The following is a 25974-nucleotide window of genomic DNA, read 5'->3' as shown; positions in this document are numbered from 1 at the left end:
ATTGAGGATTCTTTAGCCCGTGGTTGGCTCAGTAAAGCCTCCTCTGACTCTAGAAATACTCAGTCCAAGAAGCCTCCTATATCCAAGGAAGTTAATGAAACGAAGTCAGTTCCAGTAACCTCTAAAACTCTAGTCGTTTGGCAACAGAGCAATGCACCTCCGGGACCGACTATTGTAAACAAGTCACCCAGGGAATTCACTCCCTTACCAGCCAATCTGTCCATCATCATGAAATTGATTCTCCAAGCAAAGAAGTTATTCCTACTTGCACCACAACCACCTTGTAAGCCCAAGGGTCTACTCTCCTATCTTGTTTTGATGATTCTAAACATAATTGATTGTGTTATAGAATACTAATCAATTTGCCTTGAAGTGTTGTGTTTAAGATAGGATTGATCATTGAAGAAACCAACACACTACATGGTCATGCTTGGAGATGTCCCATACAAGAGTTAAAGGAGCTAAGTGAAGCTCACCTCATCTCTCAAACCAAGCATACACAAGATGGAAGATCAATTGAAGACCAAGACTAAAGAGAAATTGAAAGCTACATAGGTATCATTGTACATCCCTTCTCTTTAGTTTTTCAAGTCAAGGCAAAGTGTTTTAAAAATAATTTTCAAAAACACTTAAAGAACTTTAAAGGTTTAGTGAATGGTTATGTGGTGGACCAACATGTTGGGACCTTCATAAACATTCCAAAATTATCATAGGAGTTGAGTTCCAAAAGCCAAAATTCAAACAAGCAATAAAAACTCAAAATATGCTGATTTTTAGGCTTCTCGAAACTCCGAGATTTTTCTCGGAGCTCCGAGCTCGGAACTCCGAGAAATGGTCCAGTAGCTTCTGGCCATTTTCTCGGAACTCCGAGAAATGGTCCAGTAGAATATTTTCTTCTTCTGGCCGTTCTCTCGGAACTCCGAGAATTATCGGAGCTCCGAGAATGGTTCTCGGAACTCCGAGAACCTCGCGACAGCTCAAAAAAAAAAGAGCCGTTGGGATTTGATTAAAAAATTGGTTTTTAATTTTCTTAAGCCCAAACGGTCATATTTTTGTAAGAGACTATATATACTCATACAAGAGGATTATTTCCTCTCTCTTGATCATTTGAAAAAACTCCCTTAAGCATTCAAGCAAACTTGCAACCCTTTCAAGCTTAAGATTTTGATTTTGCCAAACTTGCCTTGCACTTGCAAATCTATTGAGTTTGGATTTAGAGCTATCACTTGCAACCATCATTGAAGAGCAATCAAGGGACTACAAAGAGCATCAAGCTTTCAAGAAGAAGCCAAGCTATCTCTCTTCTAATTCTTGTAAAGGTATAAGGGCATCCTATCTTAATTCCCTAGAGAGCAATCGCTTAGAACTCGGCGAAGAAGGAGAGTCATTGTAAAGGTGTAAGGGCATCCTCATTTAATATCCCTTGGAAGTGTAACGCCTCGGAGCCGGGCATCGTGGAGGTCTCGCATAGTGGAAATCCTTAAGGACGATCTTAAGAAGAGTGGAGTAGGGCCTTGCCCGAACCACTATACATCGGTGTGTCTCTTTGTAGACACCCGATTTTGCTCTGCTTTAATCAACAAAGAAGTTAGTATTCTTGTTATCAGTCTTTTTCAGTGTTTCCCATTCCCGTGTCCGTCCCTTATGCTTTCTCAATCTTTCCGATCATTTCCGCAATGTTCCGCATTTTTCTTTTCGCTAAGTGTCGAGAATGGTTATTCAGAAGAATCCAAGCCAGGGGAGAATTCGGACCCATTCGGTGGGCCCGCAGTGAACATTTATTGAAATTTGGACCCGTTTGGGGGGCCCGCATTGAGCATTTCCTATTAAAATGAGATCATCAGAGGTAGGAGGACATCTCATCAAGGGTGGTAGGAACTACAAACCCCTAGAACTCAGAGCACTCGTAACCTGATCCCTACACCGGGGTACGTAGGCAGCTCGGTCAAACCGAGTTCGGTTGTTTCAAAAGAAGAAAATCAATTATTCCAAAAAGAAGTTAAAAAAAAGGAAGAAAAAAAAATCCATGCAAAAAGAAAAGAAAATTTGAAATACCTTCGAATTAGGGGCATTCGCCCTGAACTACGCATGACCTGATTCCTACACTGGGATACGTAGGCAACCTGTTCACAGGTTCGGTCGAAACTCTTGCAAAACCTTAAGCCATTCTTTGAAAAGTCCTACCTCACCTATAAAGTCATTTTGGTGTTCAAGGAAAAAAAAAGAGAAGAAAAAAATGAAAAAAGAGAAAAAAAGAAAAGAAATGGAGCTTGAAGATCCGCTAGATTGAAAACCTGCAAAGGCGATCTAGGCAAAATTTAGGATCATTCCCCTGCTAAGTTGAAAACCTGAAAGGGCGGCTTAGGCAAAAGTTAAGGGGGTGGCCTGCTGAGTCGAAAACCTGAAAAGGCGATTCAGGCAAAAGTTAAGGCCGAGCGGTCCGCCAAGTTGAAAATCCGAAAAGGGGAACTTGGTCGTGGTAAGATTGGGTTCACGCCAGAAGAATTATATCAGTCTCTTAACTCGCGGTAGGTCAGGCAAAGCTAATAAACAATGATTCTCGAAACTATGGGCATTAATTTCAAAGCAATCCGGAAGTTGATAGAAAGATATATGAAGTATCACTCTCTTAAAAATAAGTGAAGATGTTTATCAATGGAGAAACATTCTTTAAAAGAGGCTAGCCTAACCCAAAAGAAAATGCTGATAAGTCAGAAGCATCACGAGATTACTCGAGTAATCTTTCTTATTTTGACTTTTTATTACAAAGGTCTGTGGTTCTATTTTTTAGAAAAATTTACGAACTCTATTTTTAGAATTGTTGTAGGGTGCAATCACTCTGAAGGCAGGTTCATTAATAGGTTCTGAGAAACTCGGAAAAAGGTGACACTGTCACGAATGGCGAAAAATCTTTGAAGAATGATCTCTGGTCAATGAATAGAAGAAGGTTAGAATGCCTCAAACTGGGGCAGGTTGCTAATGAAGTGGCATCCCATATTTAAGCCATGAAAGTCCTTTGCAGCATAGTGTTATTAAATCCTTTGCTTCTAAAGTTGTTAATTGGAAATTTCGATTTCTCTCAAAGCTCAAATCATCATATCTCTCTGAATCCATTTGAAAATGATATTTTCTCTCTGAACATCATACGAATATGATGTCTCATTTCCTTGGAATTCGTATAAATGCGATATTCCATTATCTCTGAATTATCTTTGAGCATCATATAAAGATGAAGTTTCATTTTCTTTGAAATCCGTATAAATACGGTATTTCATTCTCTTCAAGTCCATACAACTATGGTCTTTTATTCTCTTTGAACATCATACAAATGTGATGTTTCATTTCCTTGGAATCCGTATAAATACAGTATTTCATTCTCTCCGAGTCCATACAACTATTGTCTCTTATTCTCTTTGAGCATCACACAAATGTGATATCTCATTTCCTTGGAATCCGTATAAATACGGTATTTCATTATCTCCGAGTCCATACAACTATGGTCTCTTATTCTCTTTGAGCATCACACAAATGTGATATCTCATTTCCTTGGAATCCGTATAAATATGGTATTCCATTCTCTTCGAGTCCATACAACTATGGTCTCTTATTCTCTTTGAGCATCACACAAATGTGATATCTCAATTCGTTGGAATCCGTATAAATACGGTATTTCATTCTCTTCGAGTCCATACAACTATGGTCTCTTATTCTCTTTGACCATCACACAAATGTGATATCTCATTTCCTTGGAATCCGTATAAATATGCTATTCCATTCTCTTCGAGTCCATACAACTATGGTCTCTTATTCTCTTTGAGCATCACACAAATGTGATATCTCATTTCCGTGGAATCCGTATAAATATGGTGTTTCATTCTCTCTGAATCCATTCAAAAATGGCTTCTCAATTCTCTTTGAGTGTCATACGAATATGATGTCTCATTTTCCTTGAAATCCGTATAAATACGCTATTTCATTCTCGTCGAGCCGTTTGAAAATGGTCTCTACCCTTTGAACATCATACAACTAGGATGTCTCATTTCCTTAAAATCCGTAAAAATACGGTATTTCATCTTATTCAAGCCCATTCAAAAATAATGCTTCGTTTTCTTCAAAAATCTTTTGAAAGTCATCTATTATTATTCTAAAACCATTCGAAAATGGCGTCTAGTTTCCTCTGAAACCGTTCAAAAACGGTATTCCTTTCCCTCCGAATATCCAATCGAAAATGGTGTCCCATTCCGTCATTGCCCGTTCGAAAGCGGCGCCGCATCATAATCATCTTTTGTTCTGGATTGCAAGATTTCTGCACCCAGAGTAAATCCGATTCTCCGTTATTCTAAACTACCATCTCATGGTGTTTAGAGTAAATGATTTTGATATATGTTCAAATTCTAGGATTTCATCTAGAGCCTTGCATTATATTATGCTGCATTGTGTCTAGGGGAGTCCTTTGTCGATTAAAGCTACGCAAAAAGGCACTGTCACTTTTGCTTTGGTATTCAATGACTATGTCATCTCTACCAAAGAGGGGCATCTGTAGACACCCATTTTGCTCTGCTTTAATCAACAAAGAAGTTAGTATTCTTGCTATCAGTCTTTTTCAGTGTTTCCCATTCCCGTGTCCGTCCCTTATGCTTTCTCAATCTTTCCGATCATTTCCGCAATGTTCTGCATTTTTCTTTTCGCTAAGTGTCGAGAATGGTTATTCAGAATAATCCAAGCCAGGGGAGAATTCGGACCCATTCGGTGGGCCCGCAGTGAACATTTATTGAAATTTGGACCCGTTTGGGGGGCCCGCATTGAGCATTTCCTATTAAAATGAGATCAAACAGGTGTGCCCTGCATTGTTTTTAATGAAGAATATGGTTTTTAAATTCATTTGGATCCAATAAACAAGATCAATTTCCATGATGGGCGGAGTGTATTTTTGCCAATCTGATATGGACCCATCATTGTGAAAAAATTAAAATTTAAAGCTGTGGCTCGTCAAATTGGACAATTTAGATCATCCCATGGGAGTGACTTAGGGGGCCCACGTTATGAGTAATCCTAACAAATTAATTGATAGCCAGTTATTTGAACGGCTCGGATCGGCCCACCGAAATGATTTAGAGGGGCGCAACTAATTCATATATTGATGCGTGTTTAATGGACGGTTCAGATTATGCGACAAAAAGGATTCGCTGGGTGCAACTAATTTGCATTGCGGCTCGTCAAATAGTTGGTTCGGATGGCTCCATGGGATGGGCCCCATCTTGAGATATGCTTGGCAATTGAACATTGTAAGAAGAAGGTTGCTATATGGGTTCGATCAAGAAAGGAAGAATGGATTGATTTAAGAAAATATCCTATTTTGTAAGAAAAGAAAAAGAAACAAAAAAAGAAAAGGGGAGAAGATATAGCAACAGAGAGCACTCTCGGCAGTTCTTGGGGCAACATCTTTTTTCCTCTATTCTAAGAAAAAAAAAGAGAAGAGAAAGAGAATTAAAAAAGAGAGCAACATTCTACTTTGAGAGGACGAGGGAACGGCAACTCTCTTTGAAAAAAAAGAAAGAAAAATCTGTCTCACAAGTGAAGAAAAAAAAAGAAAATTAATAAAAAAGGAAAGACCGTACCCTTCAAAGGAGGCTCTCTGTTTCTTCTCCATGGTGGACAAACGGCACCTCCTTCAAGCCCTCTACCTCTAGCACTCTCCCTCAACCTCTCACCACCCTCTCACCCTCTCCAGCCCACCGAAAAAAGAAAAAGAAAAGAACGGTGGCTCTGTTTTCTGCCAAGAACAACAGCAGCTCAGAAAAAAAAGAAGAGAAGCTTTAGTTTCTGTCATCTCTCTCACGTTCTGTCCCTCTGTTTCTCCATCCCTCATCTCTCAGCCCTCTCCATCTCCACGCTCTCTCGATAGCCCTCTTGTTTTTCTACCTCTCTGAAATATCCCCGCAAAACCCAAGCTCTATTTCATGAAAAAAACAGAGCATCGTATCTGTCCCTGTTATCTCGATGTCCCCTCTCTATCTCTCTGCTGCCTCACAACCTCTCTACTTCTCTGTCATCCCTCCTTGCTCTCTCTGATCCCTCCTCGCACTCGGTGTCTCATCATTTGAAAAAACTCCCTTAAGCATTCAAGCAAACTTGCAACCCTTTCAAGCTTAAGATTTTGATTTTGCCAAACTTGCCTTGCACTTGCAAATCTATTGAGTTTAGATTTAGAGCTATCACTTGCAACCATCATTGAAGAGCAATCAAGGGACTACAAAGAGCATCAAGCTTTCAAGAAGAAGCCAAGCTATCTCTCTTCTAATTCTTGTAAAGGTATAAGGGCATCCTATCTTAATTCCCTAGAGAGCAATCGCTTAGAACTCGGCGAAGAAGGAGAGTCATTGTAAAGGTGTAAGGGCATCCTCATTTAATATCCCTTGGAAGTGTAACGCCTCGGAGCCGGGCATCGTGGAGGTCTCGCATAGTGGAAATCCTTAAGGACGATCTTAAGAAGAGTGGAGTAGGGCCTTGCCCGAACCACTATACATCGGTGTGTCTCTTTGTAGACACCCGATTTTGCTCTGCTTTAATCAACAAAGAAGTTAGTATTCTTGTTATCAGTCTTTTTCAGTGTTTCCCATTCCCGTGTCCGTCCCTTATGCTTTCTCAATCTTTCCGATCATTTCCGCAATGTTCCGCATCTTTCTTTTCGCTAAGTGTCGAGAATGGTTATTCAGAAGAATCCAAGCCAGGGGAGAATTCGGACCCATTCGGTGGGCCCGCAGTGAACATTTATTGAAATTTGGACCCCTTTGGGGGGCCCGCATTGAGCATTTCCTATTAAAATGAGATCATACAGGTGTGCCCTGCATTGTTTTTAATGAAGAATATGGTTTTTAAATTCATTTGGATCCAATAAACAAGATCAATTTCCATGATGGGCGGAGTGTATTTTTGCCAATCTGATATGGACCCATCATTGTGAAAAAATTAAAATTTAAAGCTGTGGCTCGTCAAATTGGACAATTTAGATCGTCCCATGGGAGTGACTTAGGGGGGCCACGTTATGAGTAATCTTAGCCAATTAATTGATAGCCAGTTATTTGAACGGCTCGGATCGGCCCACCGAAATGATTTAGAGGGGCGCAACTAATTCATATATTGATGCGTGTTTAATGGACGGTTCAGATTATGCGACAAAAAGGATTCGCTGGGTGCAACTAATTTGCATTGCGGCTCGTCAAATAGTTGGTTCGGATGGCTCCATGGGATGGGCCCCATCTTGAGATATGCTTGGCAATTGAATATTGTAAGAAGAAGGTTGCTATATGGGTTCGATCAAGAAAGGAAGAATGGATTGATTTAAGAAAATATCCTATTTTGTAAGAAAAGAAAAAGAAACAAAAAAAGAAAAGGGGAGAAGATATAGCAACAGAGAGCACTCTCGGCAGTTCTTGGGGCAACATCTTTTTTCCTCTATTCTAAGAAAAAAAAAAGAGAAGAGAAAGAGAATTAAAAAAGAGAGCAACATTATACTTTGAGAGGAGGAGGGAACGACAACTCTCTTTGAAAAAAAAGAAACAAAAATATGTCTCACAGGTGAAGAAAAAAAAAGAAAATCAATAAAAAAGGAAAGACCGTGCCCTTCAAAGGAGGCTCTCTGTTTCTTCTCCATGGTGGACAAACGGCACCTCCTTCAAGCCCTCTACCTCTAGCACTCTCCCTCAACCTCTCACCACCCTCTCACCCTCTCCAGCCCACCGAAAAAAAAAGAAAAAGAACGGTGGCTCTGTTTTCTGCCAAGAACAGCAGTAGCTCAGAAAAAATAAAAAAGAGAAGCTTTAGTTTCTGTCATCTCTCTCACGTTCTGTCCCTCTGTTTCTCCATCCCTCATCTCTCAGCCCTCTCCATCTCCCCGCTCTCTCGATAGCCCTCTTGTTTTTCTACCTCTCTGAAATATCCCCGCAAAAACCAAGCTCTATTTCACGAAAAAAACAGAGCATCGTATCTGTCCCTGTTTTCTCGATGTCCCCTCTCTATCTCTCTGCTGCCTCACAACCTCTCTACTTCTCTGTCATCCCTCCTTGCTCTCTCTTATCCCTCCTCACACTCTGTGTCTCACATTCTCGTTCTCTGTGCCTCGAAGAAAACAGAGTCTCGGTTTTTTTCTTTAAAAACCAAGACATATTATTTTTTTCTCTCCCTCTTTGTCTCATTCTGACTCTCCCTCTGTCTCTCCCACACTTTCTATATCCCTCTTACTATCACTCTCTTCTTCTAACTCTCTCAACTCTCTCTCGGTCATCTCTGTTATCTCTCTGTCAATCTCTCTCTCGGCCTCACTCTCACACCCTCTGTCAATCTCTCTCTCTCTCTCTCTCTCTCTCTCTCTCTCTCTCTCTCTCTCTCTCTCTCTCTCTCTCGGTCACTTTTGCACTCTCTGTCTCGCTCTCTCTCGCATTCTCATCCTCTCCTTATTACTCTCTCTCTCCGAAAGAGATCAAACAAAAAAAAACCAAGAAAAAGGAAGAATAAAAGCGGAGCGGATCGCACGTCGGTGAGATTTTTTGGAATTTTTGGTTCTCGGATTCGGCGAGGAACTCCATCACAGGTTGGTACACTGTTCTCGGATTTTTTTAGATTTTTGCATGATTTTTAAGCATTTAAATGAATTTAATTTAATATTAAATGTGTGTGCTTAAAATCATGATCTGCATGAGTGTTTCAATTCCGTTTCGTCTCAAAATTTAATACAATAATCTATCTAAATAGAGTAAAATAACTATCGGATCGGATCGGACATTGGATCAAAAGTTTTCGAAAATTTGAGTGAAGAGTGGAATTTTATTTAAAATAATGGCTGAGAAATTACGAAATTCAAAAAAATAGCCATCTCAGGATGATCTATTTTTTGGAATTTTAAATTTTTCTTGTGTTCATCATATCAGAACAAGATTAAAGGACGTTTTCCGTAGTCGTAATTTTCTCGAAAATCGTGTTTTGAAAATAGAAAAACTCTTCAAAAATATCTTTTTGACGAAGAAAAATAAATTATATACTAAACGGATTCCAAAATTAATGAAATTTCGTGGGAAAATAATATGATGACGGTACATTCTACCATGAAGTTTTGAGAATTTGTGGATTTGGTTTGGTATATTATTTTATGCTTTCTTTAAAAATTATCAGATTTTGGGAGACTTTTTACTGACATCAGATCACAGATAAAATTCTCAAAATTTTTACAGTAGTCTTAACTTCCATATTTCTTGTTGTTGTAAACTTTTCAATTGGTTTCGATCTTTTTTCCTATTGGTTGTAGTGTAAGTTCATAATCTGATCTAAACATTGAAAAATTCGAAATTGATAGTAAATGGTTTTTAAAATTCATCAACATTTCACAGCATGCTATTTTTACTTATATTTTACTACTGTAGAAATTTCAATGAATTTATATTTCTATTTCTAGTAGTTTCTGTGTTATGTTTGCAATCTGATCTTATTATTGTTAAATCGAAATTAAATATGAGCTTAATGTAAAAATCTGCAAAACTCTTTCAATAAGCTACATCTCATCATATCTTGCTGCTGTAGAAGTTTCAACTCATTTCGAATTCGTTTGCAACACTTTCACTTGCAAAATCACTCATATGGTTTAAAATTGATTAAATCCATTAAAATATTGAAATTAATTGAAATTCATCTGAAAATCTCTAAAGAACCTTAAATATCTGTCACATGTTCACTCCTTAATCCATTAAAACAGAAATATTAGGATTCTTAGATTCCCTGGAAAAATGGCCAGTGCATCCATAATCGTATCTCAATTGCAACCGATCTTTGACAATTTGAATATTTAAGCTATAGCATGTTGTTGGCTCCGAGGTTACTGTCCACGGAAATCCTGAGATATGCCAGGCAATAAGATGCTATAACCTAAGTATTAAATTGCACAAGGAAAGAGCGCACGATTCCCTTCCTTGGATGCCATTCGATGCCGAAATTGGTGAACCCTAGAGCCATTGGTATTCCTTAAATGTCCAGAAACTGAAAATCCTTGAAATCTAAAATTAATTAACCTCAAGAACTTGAGTCAATGTGTCTCGTGTATTTTGGAACCATTGGATTACGGTTTCCGTCATAAGAACCATTAGAGCCCAATTTAGGAACACTGGTGTCAGGTCGTGTCCTAGGTTTTAGGGAGTCTTAGGTTTTAGGGAGTCCTAGAGTTAGGAGTCCAGCCTCATCACGGACGCTTGCTATTGATAGCAACCGTACCATAGGTCTAGTTACACTAGTCGCCCAATCTTTCCCTAGGACAAGCCTAGTAAACTAGGATGTAGGCTAACCTGCATTAGTCTAAGGAATAACTTGCATTTAGATAAGAATCATATAGCATCTTAGATGAAATCCTAGGATAATAAAATCCTCAACTTGAATTAAATAACTCCTCTTAAAACTGTTGAAACAGTCAAATCAGTCTATATCGGTGTCTTAGTTGAGTTAGGCATAAGTAGCTTAGCTTAGGTGCACCGAACTACGTCGACTCTGATCCCAGTGAGGCATGGGTACGTAGGCAGCTTGGATGTCTAATGGCATACCAACCGCGAGTCGGCTCCACAACAAATTGTGGGGTTTTGTATATTAATTTTCTTGTAAATGCTTAATCAAATCACTTAGGATTTTCCATGAAATTAGAATTTTAGGAGAACTTTCACTTAGATTGAATTCAAACAAATAAAGTAATCAAGGTACACACTTAGGATCTACATTGAAATTAGATCATAGGATGCATGTCACATAGTTCGCACATTAACATAGAGTTGAGTGAGCCATTTAAAATAAATTTAAAAGAGTTAGCTTTTGGAATCGAAGACCGATTATCGGGCAGGAATGGTGCATGTGGTGGATAACTCCCCATACCTTCCATTCTCGTAACCAGGTAGCGAGTCTAGATTTCTGGTTAATCATGGGTCCTAGATCTCACATCTAGGTGGTGACTCTGTCAGTCTCTTTTGTGTGGAATTCGGATTGCCTTAGTGATCCCAAGTTCACATGAAAGATGAATTAAAATCAACAATAAAAATGCACACGCCAATCGCGTGGGTACGAGAGACCAAGAGAGTGCGTGGCGGATCGCGCCCCACCCCTCTCGTGGGATCGGGTCCCACACTCTTCCATTATCTTGCACTTTCATTCTTTTTGGTTTAACATTTCACTTTGCCTTTCAATCTTATTTGCACTAACCAAAAATTCAATCAAGAGAAGAAAATTCAAATTAGAGTTTATAATTAATTTTCAAAAGGGCTAATTAAGTGTTAAAATCAATTCACCCCCCCCCTCTTGTTTATTTCACACCTCCTAACCCTCTGCCAAAAAACTGGAACAACAGAGAATATTGTGAGTACCATCAAGGTAGAAGACACCAAATGGATAGATGTCTTGCTTTAAAACATGCTATCCAAGATCTTCTTGAAAAGAAACAATTCATTCTCCTATTTGGGCCAAATATCAACACCAATCCTCTTCCAAAACATAACCCATCTTCGTCCACTTCAAATGACATCTTCACCGAACCTCCGCCAAGGGACTTCTCGTCCTTAATTTGTACTATCGAACCCTATCCATGGGTAACCGATAACAACAATTACATACGAGAAGACGGGGAAGAAGATCCATATCCTCTTGCCATTTGCGCAGACTTCGACAAAGAACCTTATATTTTGGACTTAGAAGGGGCTGGAATAGACGAAACTCCATTCATCCTTTCATTAGAAGATTGCAGAATCAGTGATCCTAGAACTTCAGAGGTAGGAGGACATCTCATCAAGGGTGGTAGGAACTACAAACCCCTAGAACTCAGAGCACATGAGCAGATCGACACTGTCAAACGAAAGGTTGTTAGCACAGAGGTTGATCAAGAAGATCTAAACATCATCAGGCAGCTCAACAAGACTCAGACAGATATCTCACTTTGGGGATTACTAATGGTATCTCTTAAGCATCGAGAAGTTCTCCTCAAAAGTTTGCAGACCTCCCAAGTGTCAAAGGACACTACACCCGAGCAGCTTACGAATCTGGTTGCATCAGTCAGAGCATCTATAGCCCTCTCATTTTCAGATCAAGATCTAACCCCTTGTAAGCCCAAGGGTCTACTCTCCTATCTTATTTTGATGATTCTAAACAAAATTGATTATGTTTGTTTAATACTAATCAATTTACCTGGACGTGTTGTGATAAGATAGGTTGATCATAGAATGAACCATCCCATCACTTGGTCGTGCTTGAAGTTGTACTACACAGGGGTCAAGGGAGCTAGAGACCACATAGGACAACTTACCTTGGAAGAACAATCAATGGGGAGCTCACCTCAACACACTCAAGCAAAGCAAGCACACAATAGAAGATCTATGAATACCAAGACCAAAGAGGAACGTAATTATACTTAGACTTGTTGTACATCCTCTTTCTTTTGATTTCTAAGTCAAGGCAAACTTTTCAAAATGAATTTTTCAAAAAGACTAACACTCCCCCGCATTAGACTTAAATGGTTAAGAGAATGTTTGTGAGGTGGACCAACCTTTTTGGAGCCTCATAACATTCCATTTATATTATTAAATTAGAGTTCCAAATGCCTAAAATTAATCAGCAACAAAAACAGGAAAAGACTACTGTTTTAGGCTTCTCGGAACTCTGAGAAACCTTCCAGGAAGATTTTTTAAGTTTTATTTGATTTCTCGAAACTCCAAAAACGTCACGACAGGAAAAAATATAGCCGTTTGAACTCAAACGGCTAGTTGCTTTTTGGGGTCTTTTTTATACATCTACCCCCAAACGGTCATATCTTTTTAAGGGCTTATAAATACACATTCAAGAGGTTCTTCTACCTCACTTGAATGATTCAAAAACAACCTTAAGCATTCAAATCATTTGAAAACCCTTTTTGGCTTAAGCTTTTTTTTCTTCTCCACCAAACTTGCCTTGCACTTGCAAATCATTAGAGTTTGGATTTAGGGCTTCTACTTGCAATCCTTTTGTGGAGAATATTTTGAGGAGCAATCATTGTGTATCAAGCCTTCAAGAGAGGCCAAGCAATCTCCTTTCCATTCATTTTAAAGGTGGCTAGGGCATCCTATTCGTAATACCCTATGGAGTAGCGCTTAGAACTCGGTGAAGAAGGAGAGTCGGTGTAAAGGTGGCAAGGGCATCCTTATTTAATACCCATGAGAGTGTAATCGCCTCGGAGCCGGGCATCGTGGAGGTCTCAAATAGTGAAAATCCTTGAGGACGATCTCAAGAAGAGTGGAGTAGGGCTTTGCCCGAACCACTATACATCGGTGTGTTCTTCTCTTATTCTTGCACTCTTATTTTTGCCTTTGGTTTAGCATTTCCCTCTACTTTGATATTATATGAACTAACCAAAATTAAGCAAGAAAAGAAAATTTGAATTAGATTAGAATTTTGAATTCAAAAAGGGATAATTTTTTGATAAAACCAATTCACCCCCCTCTTGGTTCCATAGACCTTAATTTCACCCCTGAAGGAAAGAATCACTCAAAACCTCTCATTGTTACTGTGTTATGTAATCAGAAGAAGGTACCTGCCGTACTCATGGACCATGGTTCTGCTTTGAACATCTGTTCGCTAAGCACGGCTACAGCCATCGGATTTGGCCCCAGTGATTTCTCCCTATCTAATCAAGCCATCATGGCCTACGACAATTACCGGCGAGATGTAGTCGGATCTCTTTCTACTGCCATCTATATGGGAGGTGAAATCTTCGCTGTTGGGTTCCAAGTGCTTGATATCAAGTCATCCTTCAACCTGTTGTTAGGACGGCCGTGATTTCACAAAGTGGGAGCTGTACCTTCTTCTTTACATCAGAAACTTAAATTCATGAAAGGTAACAAAGTTATCACCATCCGAGGAGATGAAGATTTAGAAGTAGGCGCCATCTTGTTAGATCCTAATGGAAAGTCAGTAGGAGATAGCGTCTATCTTAATGGTTTTCATCTTGCTGTTACCACAATCAGCTGGGAACAAGCTAAGAAGGAATTAGTTCCACTCTCGTACGATATCAATCCTATTGTATCTACAATCCACAAGATTAATGGATACATCCCAGGCATGGGATTAGGATGATATCAGCAAGGAGTAGTTCAATTCGATGATCTGCATTTTCCTTCTAATGTTGGTACAACTGGTCTGGGCTACCGCAACACATACCAAGAGGAACAAGATATGTATCGAAGTATAACCCGAAGAAGGTTGTACAAAGAAGCTGGAGAGGTCATGTTGATGCCAGAAATCAAGCTGACCCTCAATGGTCAATTCTGCAGGGAAGGAGAAGACTTCCCCTACCATGGTTTCCCATAATGGTCCATACATCCTATCACCGGGGGAGGGTTCCTGGGTTCCAGATCTTCTTTGCTGGATGTTGGCCAAGTGAAGAAGATGACATTTGGTGGAGAAAACAGTTCAGACGTGCAGAGACTTTGAAATTTGATTGGGCAGATTACCTGGATCCGGTGCTGATGGGATCAATCTTCCAAGAAGCTTCTTTGGCTATTTGTATGATCAGGGAATCTATTCCAATGTTATCCCCTTAGAATATGATTACCGATGCTGGCAATTCAGAACTCTCTAACTGGTCGGACACCTTTGTCTTATTCCTTACTGAAATTATCCCTTCGGATATGAATTTCTCGTCCTCTGAATCAGAATCCTTTTCCAATTCTGATTCATCTTTTGAAAAAGTGTCAAATGTAACCGAGCCTGAAGAAGGCGCGTCAGTCAGTTCTTCCTCTGATGTATCTTTCGAATCAATCAAAGAACTTTCTCTGTACTCGCCTCTATTTCTGAATTCTTTTGAAACAAATGTTTTAAATAACATCGAACAACCCTCGACGCAGACGAAACTTCCCTCGAGATTAAAATTCTAATCAAGAGAGGGGAGCAGCATCGAGCAAAATCTTTAGAAGATGAGTTTGAAACAATTAACATAGGCACTGAATCCTTGCTTTAGGAGATGAAGATTGGCAAAACCTTATCCCCTGAAAAGGGTGCAAAGTTAATCAAATTGTTAAAAGAATTCAAAGATGTCTTCGCCTGGTCATACGAAGAAATGCCAGAATTAAGCGAGGAAATTGTTCAGCACCATATCCCTCTCTACCCAGAAGCTAAGCCAAAAAAGCAGAAGCTCGGAAGAATGAAACCAAAATCAAAGATGAAGTGATGAATCAATTGAAAGCAGGCTTTCTATAGGTTGTCACATATCTCGAGTAGTTGGCAAACATAGTTCCAGTGCCTAAGAAGGATGGAAGAATACGATGCTGTGTTGATTTCAAATATCTAAATAAAGCCAGTCCAAAGGATGACTTCCATTTGCCTCACATCGACATCTTGGTAGATAACACAGCAGGTCATGCCTTACTCTCCTTTATGGATGGTTTTTCTGGGTACAATCAGGTAAAGATGGCTCCAAAAGATAAGACCAAGACACCGTTCACTACACAGTGGGGAACCTACTGCTACAGGGTGATGCCATTCGGTTTCAAGAACGCTGGCGCAACTTATCAAAGGGCTGCAACTACCCTCTTAAATGACTTGATCCACAAGGAAGTAGAGGTATACGTTGATGACATGATTTTCAAAGCCAAAATTCGACCACATCATGTTAAAGTTTTAAGGAGATTCTTTGAAAGAATCGCAAAATACAAGCTCCGACTTAATCCAAACAAATGTGTTTTCGAAGTTATCTCCGGGAAATTGCTAGGCTTTCTGCTCAGCCACAGAGGAATCGAGGTAGACCCTGCTAAAGTCAAAGCGATCTAGGAGATACCGTCTTCAAAAACATAAAAAGAAATTAGAGGATTCTTGGAAAAAGTTGAGTACTTAAGTCGTTTCATAACACAGCTTACCAGTACATGAGAGCCAATTTTCAAGCTTCTAAAGAAAAATACTTCCAAGCAGTGAAACCCTGAATGTTAGCAAGCTTTTGAGAAGATCAAAGAGTGTTTGTCATCACATCTAGTGTTAACACCTGCAGTCGCCAGACAACCCTTCCTTTTATATCTTTCAGCCACGGACACATCTCTCAGATGTGGTGGATCCCGCCCGGAGGTGGTGGCCTACGAGGGTATCTGTTTTTATGATGATAATAGCGCCTTTGTCCATTGGATTTGAATATGGTTGCTTTTTCCATAAATTTAGGATAAATGTCCTAACTTCACGAAAGAAGCAACTGACCAGAGTCGCCACCTAGATTAGGGATCTAGGACCCATGATTAACTCTGTTAATTTGGTCTACGTTTTGAGTTCTGGGTAAGTTACCTGGTTACGAGGTCGAAAGGTGTACCGTACAAAGTGTACAGCGCCGACCTTGCCTAACTTTTAAAAGCTTTAATTACTTAGGTTTAACTAAGGGGGTGAATATGAATTTTATTAACCTAAGTGCATTTTAATTGTTTAGCCATTCATAGTTTAGACTCATGCGGGCCAGGAGTGCATCCTACATGCAACTACATGCCTATGTGCCTATGTGATTGTTTTGAGATTGATGAGATTTGACTTGAGTTAAATTTGATTAATTGATTTGAGGTGAAGTGACCTATGCTATATGAACCTAGATCTAATGCAATGGACCTAAATTGCATTTTTAGTATTTTTGTGAAGTTTGGGCTCTAAAAGTTCTATTATGAAACCTAGAGTGAAATTTTTAAGTTTTAGAACCTAAGGTATTTATGTTCTTGAAATTTAAAATTTTGGAGTAGTGATTTTCCAATGAATGTGAGTTCCTAGGTTCTTTTAGATTTTTGAATTCTTTTAGAGTTTCAACATCACAAATAACTAAGCATACAAACAATTATCCTAACAGAAACAAATAACTTAGCATGCGAATTCTAAGCATAGCAAGCAAGCAACATATTATTTCTAGCATAGGATGAGAATAATTTTCAAACAAAAAAATCTAAACATGCAATTACTCATGCGACTAGAAAATAAAAAGAAACATCTAGCATGCAAAAAGGGTTTAAGAAAAAGAAAAGGGTGGAAAAAGGGATGGAAGAGATGAAGAAGGGTGTGACTGAACTTGGGAGTGCCAAGTTGCCTACGTACCCCGTGGTGGGGATCAAGCCACACGTAGTTCCGTTCATGGCGTTGAAAATTTGGATTGGTCTTTGGGTTTGGGAATAAGATTTTGGAATAGGATTCTTGAATTTGGAACGAGCCTCAAAGGAATTAATCGCAGAGGAATCATCAAGGGGTCAATAAAAATGGGTAGGCTAAAATTTTGGCTAATGGGTTTGAACATAAGGATGCAATTCGGTTGGAATCATGGGGTGTGATTCGGCTTGGGGTCCAAGGGCTCAACTTGGTTCAGGGCTAGGGATGCAACTTGGTTAAGTTTTGGCAAACTGAAATTGAACAAGTTGGGTTGGGGATTCTCATTGTTGAGAGTGAATTGGCAAAGAGATTGTGCATGCATTGTAGGGCGTGTTTTAAATTATAGGGGTTTGGGCTTGATTATGAAGTCTGGTTGGGTACATAGATGTTGTTATGTATGATGGATCGGATGTAAGTAAGATGTATGGCTAGTTGGGCTATGGGAATTAGGCTAGGAGGTCTAACAGTATGTGAGATGGGTGGTGATGGGACACAAATACGGCGTCGCCCCCAGATATCGCCACGTGGTGTCCATGCACAAATAAAGCACAGATCATCATGGAGAAAGGTGTGGGAAAATGGCAAGACCATACGGTCACAACACGTGTCGTTTCCCCCGCCGCCCAGGCCTCATCATCACAAGTTATTGAAGGAAACACCAAGTAAATCCACGCGCGCCGGCGAAGCAGGGGAACGGCCCAATCTCGCAAAGGATGGTTTTCCTTCCATAATGATGAAAAGGCCCGCTCGCCTCCCTTTAAAAGGAGGGAAGGAAAGAAGAAAGGGAAGGCAGATTCTGAAAGAAAAGGTTTCCCCCATTCTCAGCTCCACAAAGACAACCGGAAAAAGAGGCGAGGCAACGACAGAGGAGATTAGGAACTTGATCCTACTCTCCCTGCTAGCCCCCTCCGACCCACTCATTCTCACCCAGAAAAGAACCCGCGTTTTGGACCTGGTAACCCTGATCAAACCCCTTCCTCTTCTCACTGTCCTTTATATTGATTGGTCGAAGGATCTGACTTGGGTGTCGAAGTGGTCGTCCGGGACCCACCCCGGACCCCCTGACCCCCTTTGTTTGTGATTGCAGACCCCGCGGAGGCCCTCTACCGACCGCGCGATCGCAGACCCGGATTCAGACGCCATCATATTGGCGCCATCCGTGGGACTCGTCGAGTACTGAACGCCTTATGGCGATGAGAAACCACACCCAATAGCAAGAAACAGGGGTAATAACCAGGAGCCAGGCTCAGCACGCACAAACCAACAGCTCAAGCTCCCGAGAGCCCAACTCACCACTCTCGGGCCGACACGAGCCCTCCTCTAGCACACCACAGATGGTCCCCACCATGGAGATGTTCAACGAACTCCGCCGAGAACTACTCCAACGCTTGCCTCCTCCGGCCCCGGAGAGGCCCCTGATGACGCAGGACCTGACAAAAGCCTATGACGAAGGCAACGAGGAACAGCCAGGGGAGCATCATCCTCGGCAAAAGCGAGCACCGACTCGCCGGACGCCGTCCCCGTCAACGAATAGCCCTTTGCCCCCCGCAGCTAGGGGACACCAGCGAGACAGCGGGAAGCAGGCTACGCTAAGCCGCACTCCCCCTGTCCAAGCTGCCCGTCTCCAGGAACCGCCCCTGGCTCGGGCGAAAGAAGTAGCAACCTCAGCGCAACTGCCCAGCGTGGATCCAATAGTCGACCTGCAGAGGCAGATTCGAGAGGTAAAACTAGAAATGAAGAAGCCCTACGCCCATGGCATCCTCGACGAATGGGAAAGGGAAACGGCATCCCCATTCACCTCGGAAGTCTTAAAGACCCCTGCAGAAACAGGCATAGACCTCTCCCGTTTCGGTCTGTACGACCAAAGTACTGACCCCCTCGAGTTCCTCCAAACCTTCAAAAGGGTAATGACGCTCCGAAGCGCGTCGGACGGATTCATGTGCAGAGCCTTCGCCTCCCTGTTAAGAAAGACCGCTAACGACTGGTACATGAGATTGGAGCCCGACTCCATCGCATCCTTCCACGAATTCGGGAGGAAGTTCAGCACAAGATTCGCCAACAACCGCCTCCACCATGATCCAGCGGACGCCCTCTTAGCCCTCCGGCAGGGAAGAAATGAGACCCTAAGAGACTTCATGTTAAAATTCAACACCGAATTGGCCCAACTTTCTAACATGGACGTCCAAATAGCGGTCGCCACACTAAAGCATGCCACCACCGATCCGAATCTAAAGCTGCATCTCACCAAGCTGACAAGTTCATACAGGCAGAAGAAGCCTGCGCCCGAGAGCGGAACCAGCCCGGCCCCGATGAAAGAAAAAACAACGACGGCCGAAGGATCCTGAGGCCGAGGGCCGAGGAGAAACAGGCGAGCCAGAACCCCATCCCTGTCTTCGAAAGACTGGGAAGCGCCTCGCTAAAGGTTCCCCTCTCCCATGTCCTACTAGCCATCAGAGATCAAGGTCTCCTGACCCCCCCCCCCAAGCGAATGGCCATGGACCCAAAGAAGCGGTCCGCCAAAAAGTTCTGCGAATTCCACGGGGATCACAGCCACGAAACTGACCATTGCTTCCACCTCCACCTCCAGCTGGAAAAGCTGGCGGAAGAGGGACACCTGAATCAATATCTTAGGAGCCCTGGCGAAAGTTCGCGCGAGGTCCAGCATCCACCCGACGAGCCCAGAGGCAGGCGTCGGTCACCCGATAGGCGCCGGTCCAGCCGCCGCCGCCGATCCACCAACCGGCACCGATCCCCGAGCAGGCATCGCTCCCGAAGCAGGCGTCGATCCCGCAGCAGGCACTGCGCACACCGCCACCAGCGCCCCCGGAAAGACCAGCCCCCCGAACAACCACAGGCCCGCAAACAGCCGCCTACCATCATAGGAAAAATCAATATCATCGCGGGAGGACCGGCAGTGGGAGGGCCGACAACAGCTGGTCGGCGGGCATACGCAGAGCGGGTGTTCTCCATGGATATGCCCTCCAAAAAGGCCCGAACGGATCTGCCCCGACAAGACCAGATCATTACTTTTTCTAACGAAGACCTCGACGGGCTACAGGTCCCGCACGACGACGCACTGGTCGTCAGGCTAGTCGTCCCCAACTTCGGCATAGGGAAGATTCTGGTCGACACGGGAAGCTCCGTCAACGTATTGCACCTCGGAACTTTTGAAGAGATGAAACTGGGCAAAGAAAGGCTGGGACCCGCGGAATATTCCATCTACGGGTTCTCCGGTGCGTCCGTACGGGTCGACGGCAAGATCGACTTACCCGTGACCTTTGGGACGTACCCCCTCCAAAAAACCATTCTGACCACCTTCATGGTCGTAGACATACCGTTCACTTACAGCGCCATCATTGGGCACCCCGCTCTAAGAGACTTGGGGGCAGTGGTCTCCACCCCCCACCTCAAGATGAAATTCCCCACTCCAACCGGAGTAGGGGAGGTCCGAGGGCAGCAGATGATAGCACGCCAATGCTACGCAGCGAGCCTAAGAGGAACCAATGCTCCTGCCGAAAACTTCACAATCGGTAGTGAAGACCCCCGGCAGCGGGCCCGTACAATAAGAGGAGAACCCGCCGAGGAGCTAGACTTCATCCCCATAGCCTAAGATCAGCCGGAGAGACAAGTTCACATCAGTTCCCTACTAAAAGGCCCCCTGCGAGACCAGATGATCACCTTCCTCAGAGCAAACAAAGACATGTTTGCATGGTCCGCCAAGGACATGCCCGGGATACCCAAGGAGTTGGCCGTTCACAAGTTAAATCTGAACCCTACCCTTAAACCCGTCCGGCAAAAAAATAGGAACTTCGCGGTAGAACGTCAAACTCACATAAAGGCCGAAGTGGAGAAGCTACTAAAAGCCGGGTTCATCAGAGAAATCTGGTACCCTGAGTGGCTGTCTAACGTCGTCATGGTCAAAAAAGCTAGTGGAGGCTGGCGGGCCTGTATAGACTTCACAGACCTAAACCGGGCCTGCCCAAAGGACCCCTACCCCCTCCCACGCACAGACCAACTCATCGACGCCACATCCGGACACGAACTCCTCATCTTCTTGGATGCATTCTCGGGTTACAATCATGTGAAAATGCACAAGCCAGACATCCCAAAAACAGCGTTCATTACCAATCAGGGCATCTACTGTTACACCATTATGCCCTTCGGGTTAAAAAACGCTGGCGCGACCTACCAGCGGCTCGTAAATAAGCTATTCCGGGCGCAAATCGGAAGGAACGTAGAAGTATATGTAGACGACATGCTAGTGAAAAGTCTGGAAGCCTCCAAGCACATCTCCGACCTTCATAAAACTTTCAACACCCTGCGGCGGGCCCGGATGAAGCTGAACCCCGCCAAATGCGCCTTCAGAGTGACTTCTGGAAAGTTCTTAGGGTTCATGGTTAGCCAGAGAGGGATCGAGGCCAACCCTGAAAAGATCCAGGCCATCCTAGACATGGAGCCCCCGACAACAGCGGTAGAAGTACAAAGGCTCGCGGGTCAAATCACGGCCCTCGGCCGATTCATGCCAAAGTCGGCGGAGAAATGCCAACCCTTCTTCAAACAACTGAAAAATATACAAGAATTTGAATGGACCCCGGTCTGCCAAGAAGCATTTGACGCCCTGAAGCAGTACCTTCAGACACCACCCGTACTCGCCAAACTCGAGCCGGGGAGGAACTATTTATGTACCTGGCCATCAGCCCCACGACGGTGAGTTCGGTATTGGCCAAGCAAAGCGACAAGAAGGAACATCCTGTGTACTACGTGAGCAAGACTCTCCACGGTGCAGAGATTCGGTACCTAAACATAGAGAAATTCGCCCTCGCAGTCGTCAGCTCCGCCCCTACTTCCAGGCCCACCCCATTGTGCTGCTAACCGACCAACCCCTGAGGAAAATTCTCCAAAAACCAGAGACCTCGGGCAAGATGGTAAGCTGGGCCGTCGAGTTGGGAGAATTCAACATACAGGTCCGACCGAGGCCAGCTATTAAATCCCAAGCCCTTGCTGACTTTATAGTGGAATCTACGGCCCCGGCAGCAGAACCAGCAACAATGGAAAATAACGAGCGCCCCACCAAACAGGCGGCTCGCGAAGACATAGCGCCAGGCTCAGCAGAACAGAGCGACGAGACTCACTGGACCCTGCACGTTGACGGCTCAACAGGCAAAACAGGGCACGGGGCGGGAGTGGTCCTCCGCGGCCCAGAAGGATTCATCCTGGAATACGCCCTCAGGCAAGACTTCAAAGCCTCCAACAACGAGGCTGAATACGAAGCCTTGCTAGCAGGACTAAGCCTAGCCGCAGAGCTCGGTGCGGAAAAGTTAAAAGTCCATAGCGACTCCCAGCTCGTCGTCAACCAAGTGAACGGAATATACGAAGCCAAAGGCTTCAGAATGAAGAGATACCTCCAGAAGGTAAAAGAAAAGCTGCAGGGAATGGGAAAGGTAGAGATCCTCCAGGTACCGCGAGACATGAACAATCAAGCGGATGCATTGTCAAAAATGGCCGCCGAAGATACCCATGACTTCGGCACCGTGCTCACAGAAATACTGCCCCACCCCAGCATCGATGAAGTGCAAGTTTTGGAGGTTCCACCTGGACCAAACTGGATGGACCCCATCATGCGATACCTGAAAGACGGGATACTGCCCGCAGATAAGCTGGAAGCCCGGCGCCTAACCGCAAGAGCCGCCCACTACGTGGTCCACGGGCCCAGGCTCTACAAATGGTCATACACATGGCCGTATCTCCGATGCCTGGTGCCCTCCGAATCAGAGTACGCGCTACGAGAAGTACATGAAGGAATCTGCGGAGACCACGGAAGCGGCAGGACTCTGGCTCATAAAATCGTGAGGCACGGCTACGTCTGGCCTACGATCCTCAGGGACGCCAAGGAGTTCGTCAAAAAATGCAGCCCTTGCCAAAGGTACCCGACCACTCCCTTCAACCGGCCACACCATACACCGCGATGGCTGGGCCCCTGCCTTTCGCCATGTGGGGCATGGATCTACTCGAGCCTTTCCCAAAAGCCTCCGGGGGACGTACAATGATGTACGTCGCTATCGACTACTTCACCAAATGGGTCGAGGTTAAAGCCGTGGCAAAACCCAATTCAAAAGCGACGGAGAACTTCCTTTATCACGACGTGGTCTGCTGTTTCGGCATCCCAAAGACACTTGTAACGGACAACGGTCCCCAGTTCGCAAGCGCTGAATTCGGAAGATTCTGCGATAGCCTAAGCATCGAGCATCGTTTCGCCTCCGTAGCACACCCACAGGCCAACGGGCAGGTAGAGGTAACTAATAGGATCTTGCTTCAGAGCCTCAAGAAGCGATTGGGAGAAGCTGGAAAAAGCTGGGTAGAGGCGCTCCCTAACGTCCTCTGGGCCTATCGAACGACACCGCGGACCGCGACTGGGGAATCCCCTTTCAGCTTAACCTTCGGGGCCGAAGCGGTCATTCCGCTAGAAATCGGCCTCTCCAGCTTCCACACGGAGAATTATGATGAAAGGGGAAACTCTGAACTCCTACAGAACACTCTCGACCTCGTGCTCGAAAAAAGAGAGCAGGCCCTCCTCCGAACCGCCTCCTACCAGCAGAGGGTGGCACGGTACTACAACGCCCGAGTAAAAAAGCGCTCGGTAAAGCCCGGAGACCTGGTACTACGGCGGGCGGAGGTATCCAACCCCCGCAACGCCGGGAAACTCGCACCTAAATGGGAAGGACCATACAGGGTCGTTCGAGCACTCCGCCCCGGGGCCTACCAGCTAGAACACCTCGACGGGACCCCAGTCCCTCGCAGTTGGAGCATGGACAACCTCCAAGAGTTTTACCAGTAAAAAGATAGGGTAAGTCCCGTGTTTTCCTTTAAAAGCATGACGAGTGTTTTGTTTGTTTCTTTTTGTTTCTAGAGGCAAAGATGTATTTTCTTCCTTAACAAATCAATGGAATAGCGTTTCTACCTGAGCCATATGCATCTCCACTTTTCGGCCCATGATAAATAAGGGACCCGAAAGAAGACAGGGAGTGAGACAGAGGTATCACCGCCCCCCCCCCCCCAAAGATACCCTAAAACGCTCCCCATGAAAGACAGGGAGTGAGACAGAGGTAGCATCGGGGCTGATCCCCCCGAGAATACCCTAAAACGCTCCCCATGAAAAAAAAAAGACCCCCCCTTTAAGGGGAGGCGGGACCCATTAACCACGAACTGATCACTCGAGGGGAACATAGTCCTTCCATAAAAAAGACGCCCTACGGGGTGCACTGGGAGTACCCTCGCCAACAAAGATCGCAACTTAAAGCTCGAAAGCTTAAAAAGACGGCCCGAAGAGCAATACCAAAAGCTCGAAGAGCTCACGACACTTCATATATAAAAGGAAAGAAAGATAGTTCAAATGTTATTACAGGCCAAAAAGACCAAAAAAGAGAGAGCAAACTTCCCGAGGCATCCGAACATTACTGGGCCCCCTCAGAAGTCTCGGCAACCACAGGATCCACCAAGGCGGCCACCTCCTCCTCGGCCGACCCCGGTACTTCCACCGGTACCGGCGAAAGACCCTCCGAAGCGCCTCCCTCAGCCTCATGCATCAGCTTGTCAAAGGGGAAGGAAGGATCGACCTCGCGGACACGCCGCCGGCATTCAGCGAAGGCATCTATCTCAACATCCATGCTGAACGCAGCCGCGGCCTTGAGAAACTCCTTGGAGTCGCGCCATTCCTCCCGCGCCTTCGCCAGTTCCCTGGCATGCGTTCGCCGAGCCACCGCCAATTTGTCCACCGCACGGCTCCTCCCTTCCATGGTTGTCCGGAGGTCTTCCCAAAGTCGAGCAACAGTATCATCAAAGGCCGCTTTCTCCACCCGGGCTTTGTCCAAATCCTTGCTCAGCTGCCGGACTCGCTCCTCAAAAACACCTATCTCAGCCTCATCCTCGAGCAAGCACTGCACCATCCTCCTGGCATAGCTTTGGGACTACAAAAGTAAGCCATCAGAAAATTTTCAACGCACAATCTCAAAAACAACAAAGACAGAAAAGCACAATCAGAAAAACCAGCCACCTGGTACTTACGCAAGATGTTGATTGAAAATACTAAGCCCCCAAGACCCCCATAAATGCTTTCGTCACGATATTCCTTAACCGGGTAAACAAGCCCGCCCCCTTGGACCAGTCAAGGGACCAAAGGTAGTATTATGACGAGACATTAAAAAAGGGGCCGCTCTCAGCCTTTGCCGCGGGTCTCCCATACACCCATACAGCCAAACCTCACCACCTCAAAGCATCTCCGACTCCTCCCCACCAAAGGAGAGGGAGGGGCCCAGAGGCAGGAAAACAAGCAGAAAGGGCCCAACCCCACGGAACCCTCTACAAGGGCCCGGCATGCAAATCCACAAGATGGAAAAGGGCACGTGCGATGGCAAAGGGCTCGGGACCCTTGACAAGGGCCCGGTACACAAGATGGAAAAAACAACACAGAGAGGCACAGCGCAAATTCATAAAGATTGCCCATTCACATCATCCTGGCCCACAGGCCTACAAAAAAGAAAGGGAAACAAGAATCAAAGCGCAGGGCACGCAGGCCCCGAAATCCCCGACAGAAAGATAAGCGCGTAGAAAAAACAGGAAAGGTCAGGGACTAATCCAAAGAGGACTCATCTCTCGAAGAGTTCCCCTCTTTCTCCCAGGAGCTCTCCAGAAGGGGGTCCACCTCATATTCAAACAACTGCTCAGTAAGAAAGCGAACTTTCTTCTGCAAAGCTTCGTTCTCCCACTTCAGGTCCTCGATCTCCTTGCCCATCTTCGAAACACGGCCGCGCAATTCCATTCCCTGGTGATAGG

This window comes from Tasmannia lanceolata, unplaced genomic scaffold (genome assembly GCF_043159265.1).
Source record: "Tasmannia lanceolata isolate RefF3 unplaced genomic scaffold, GAP_Taslan_0.1 ptg000008l, whole genome shotgun sequence".
NCBI classification, from domain to species: domain Eukaryota; kingdom Viridiplantae; phylum Streptophyta; class Magnoliopsida; order Canellales; family Winteraceae; genus Tasmannia; species Tasmannia lanceolata.
Note: the sequence above shows the minus strand (reverse complement) of the source record.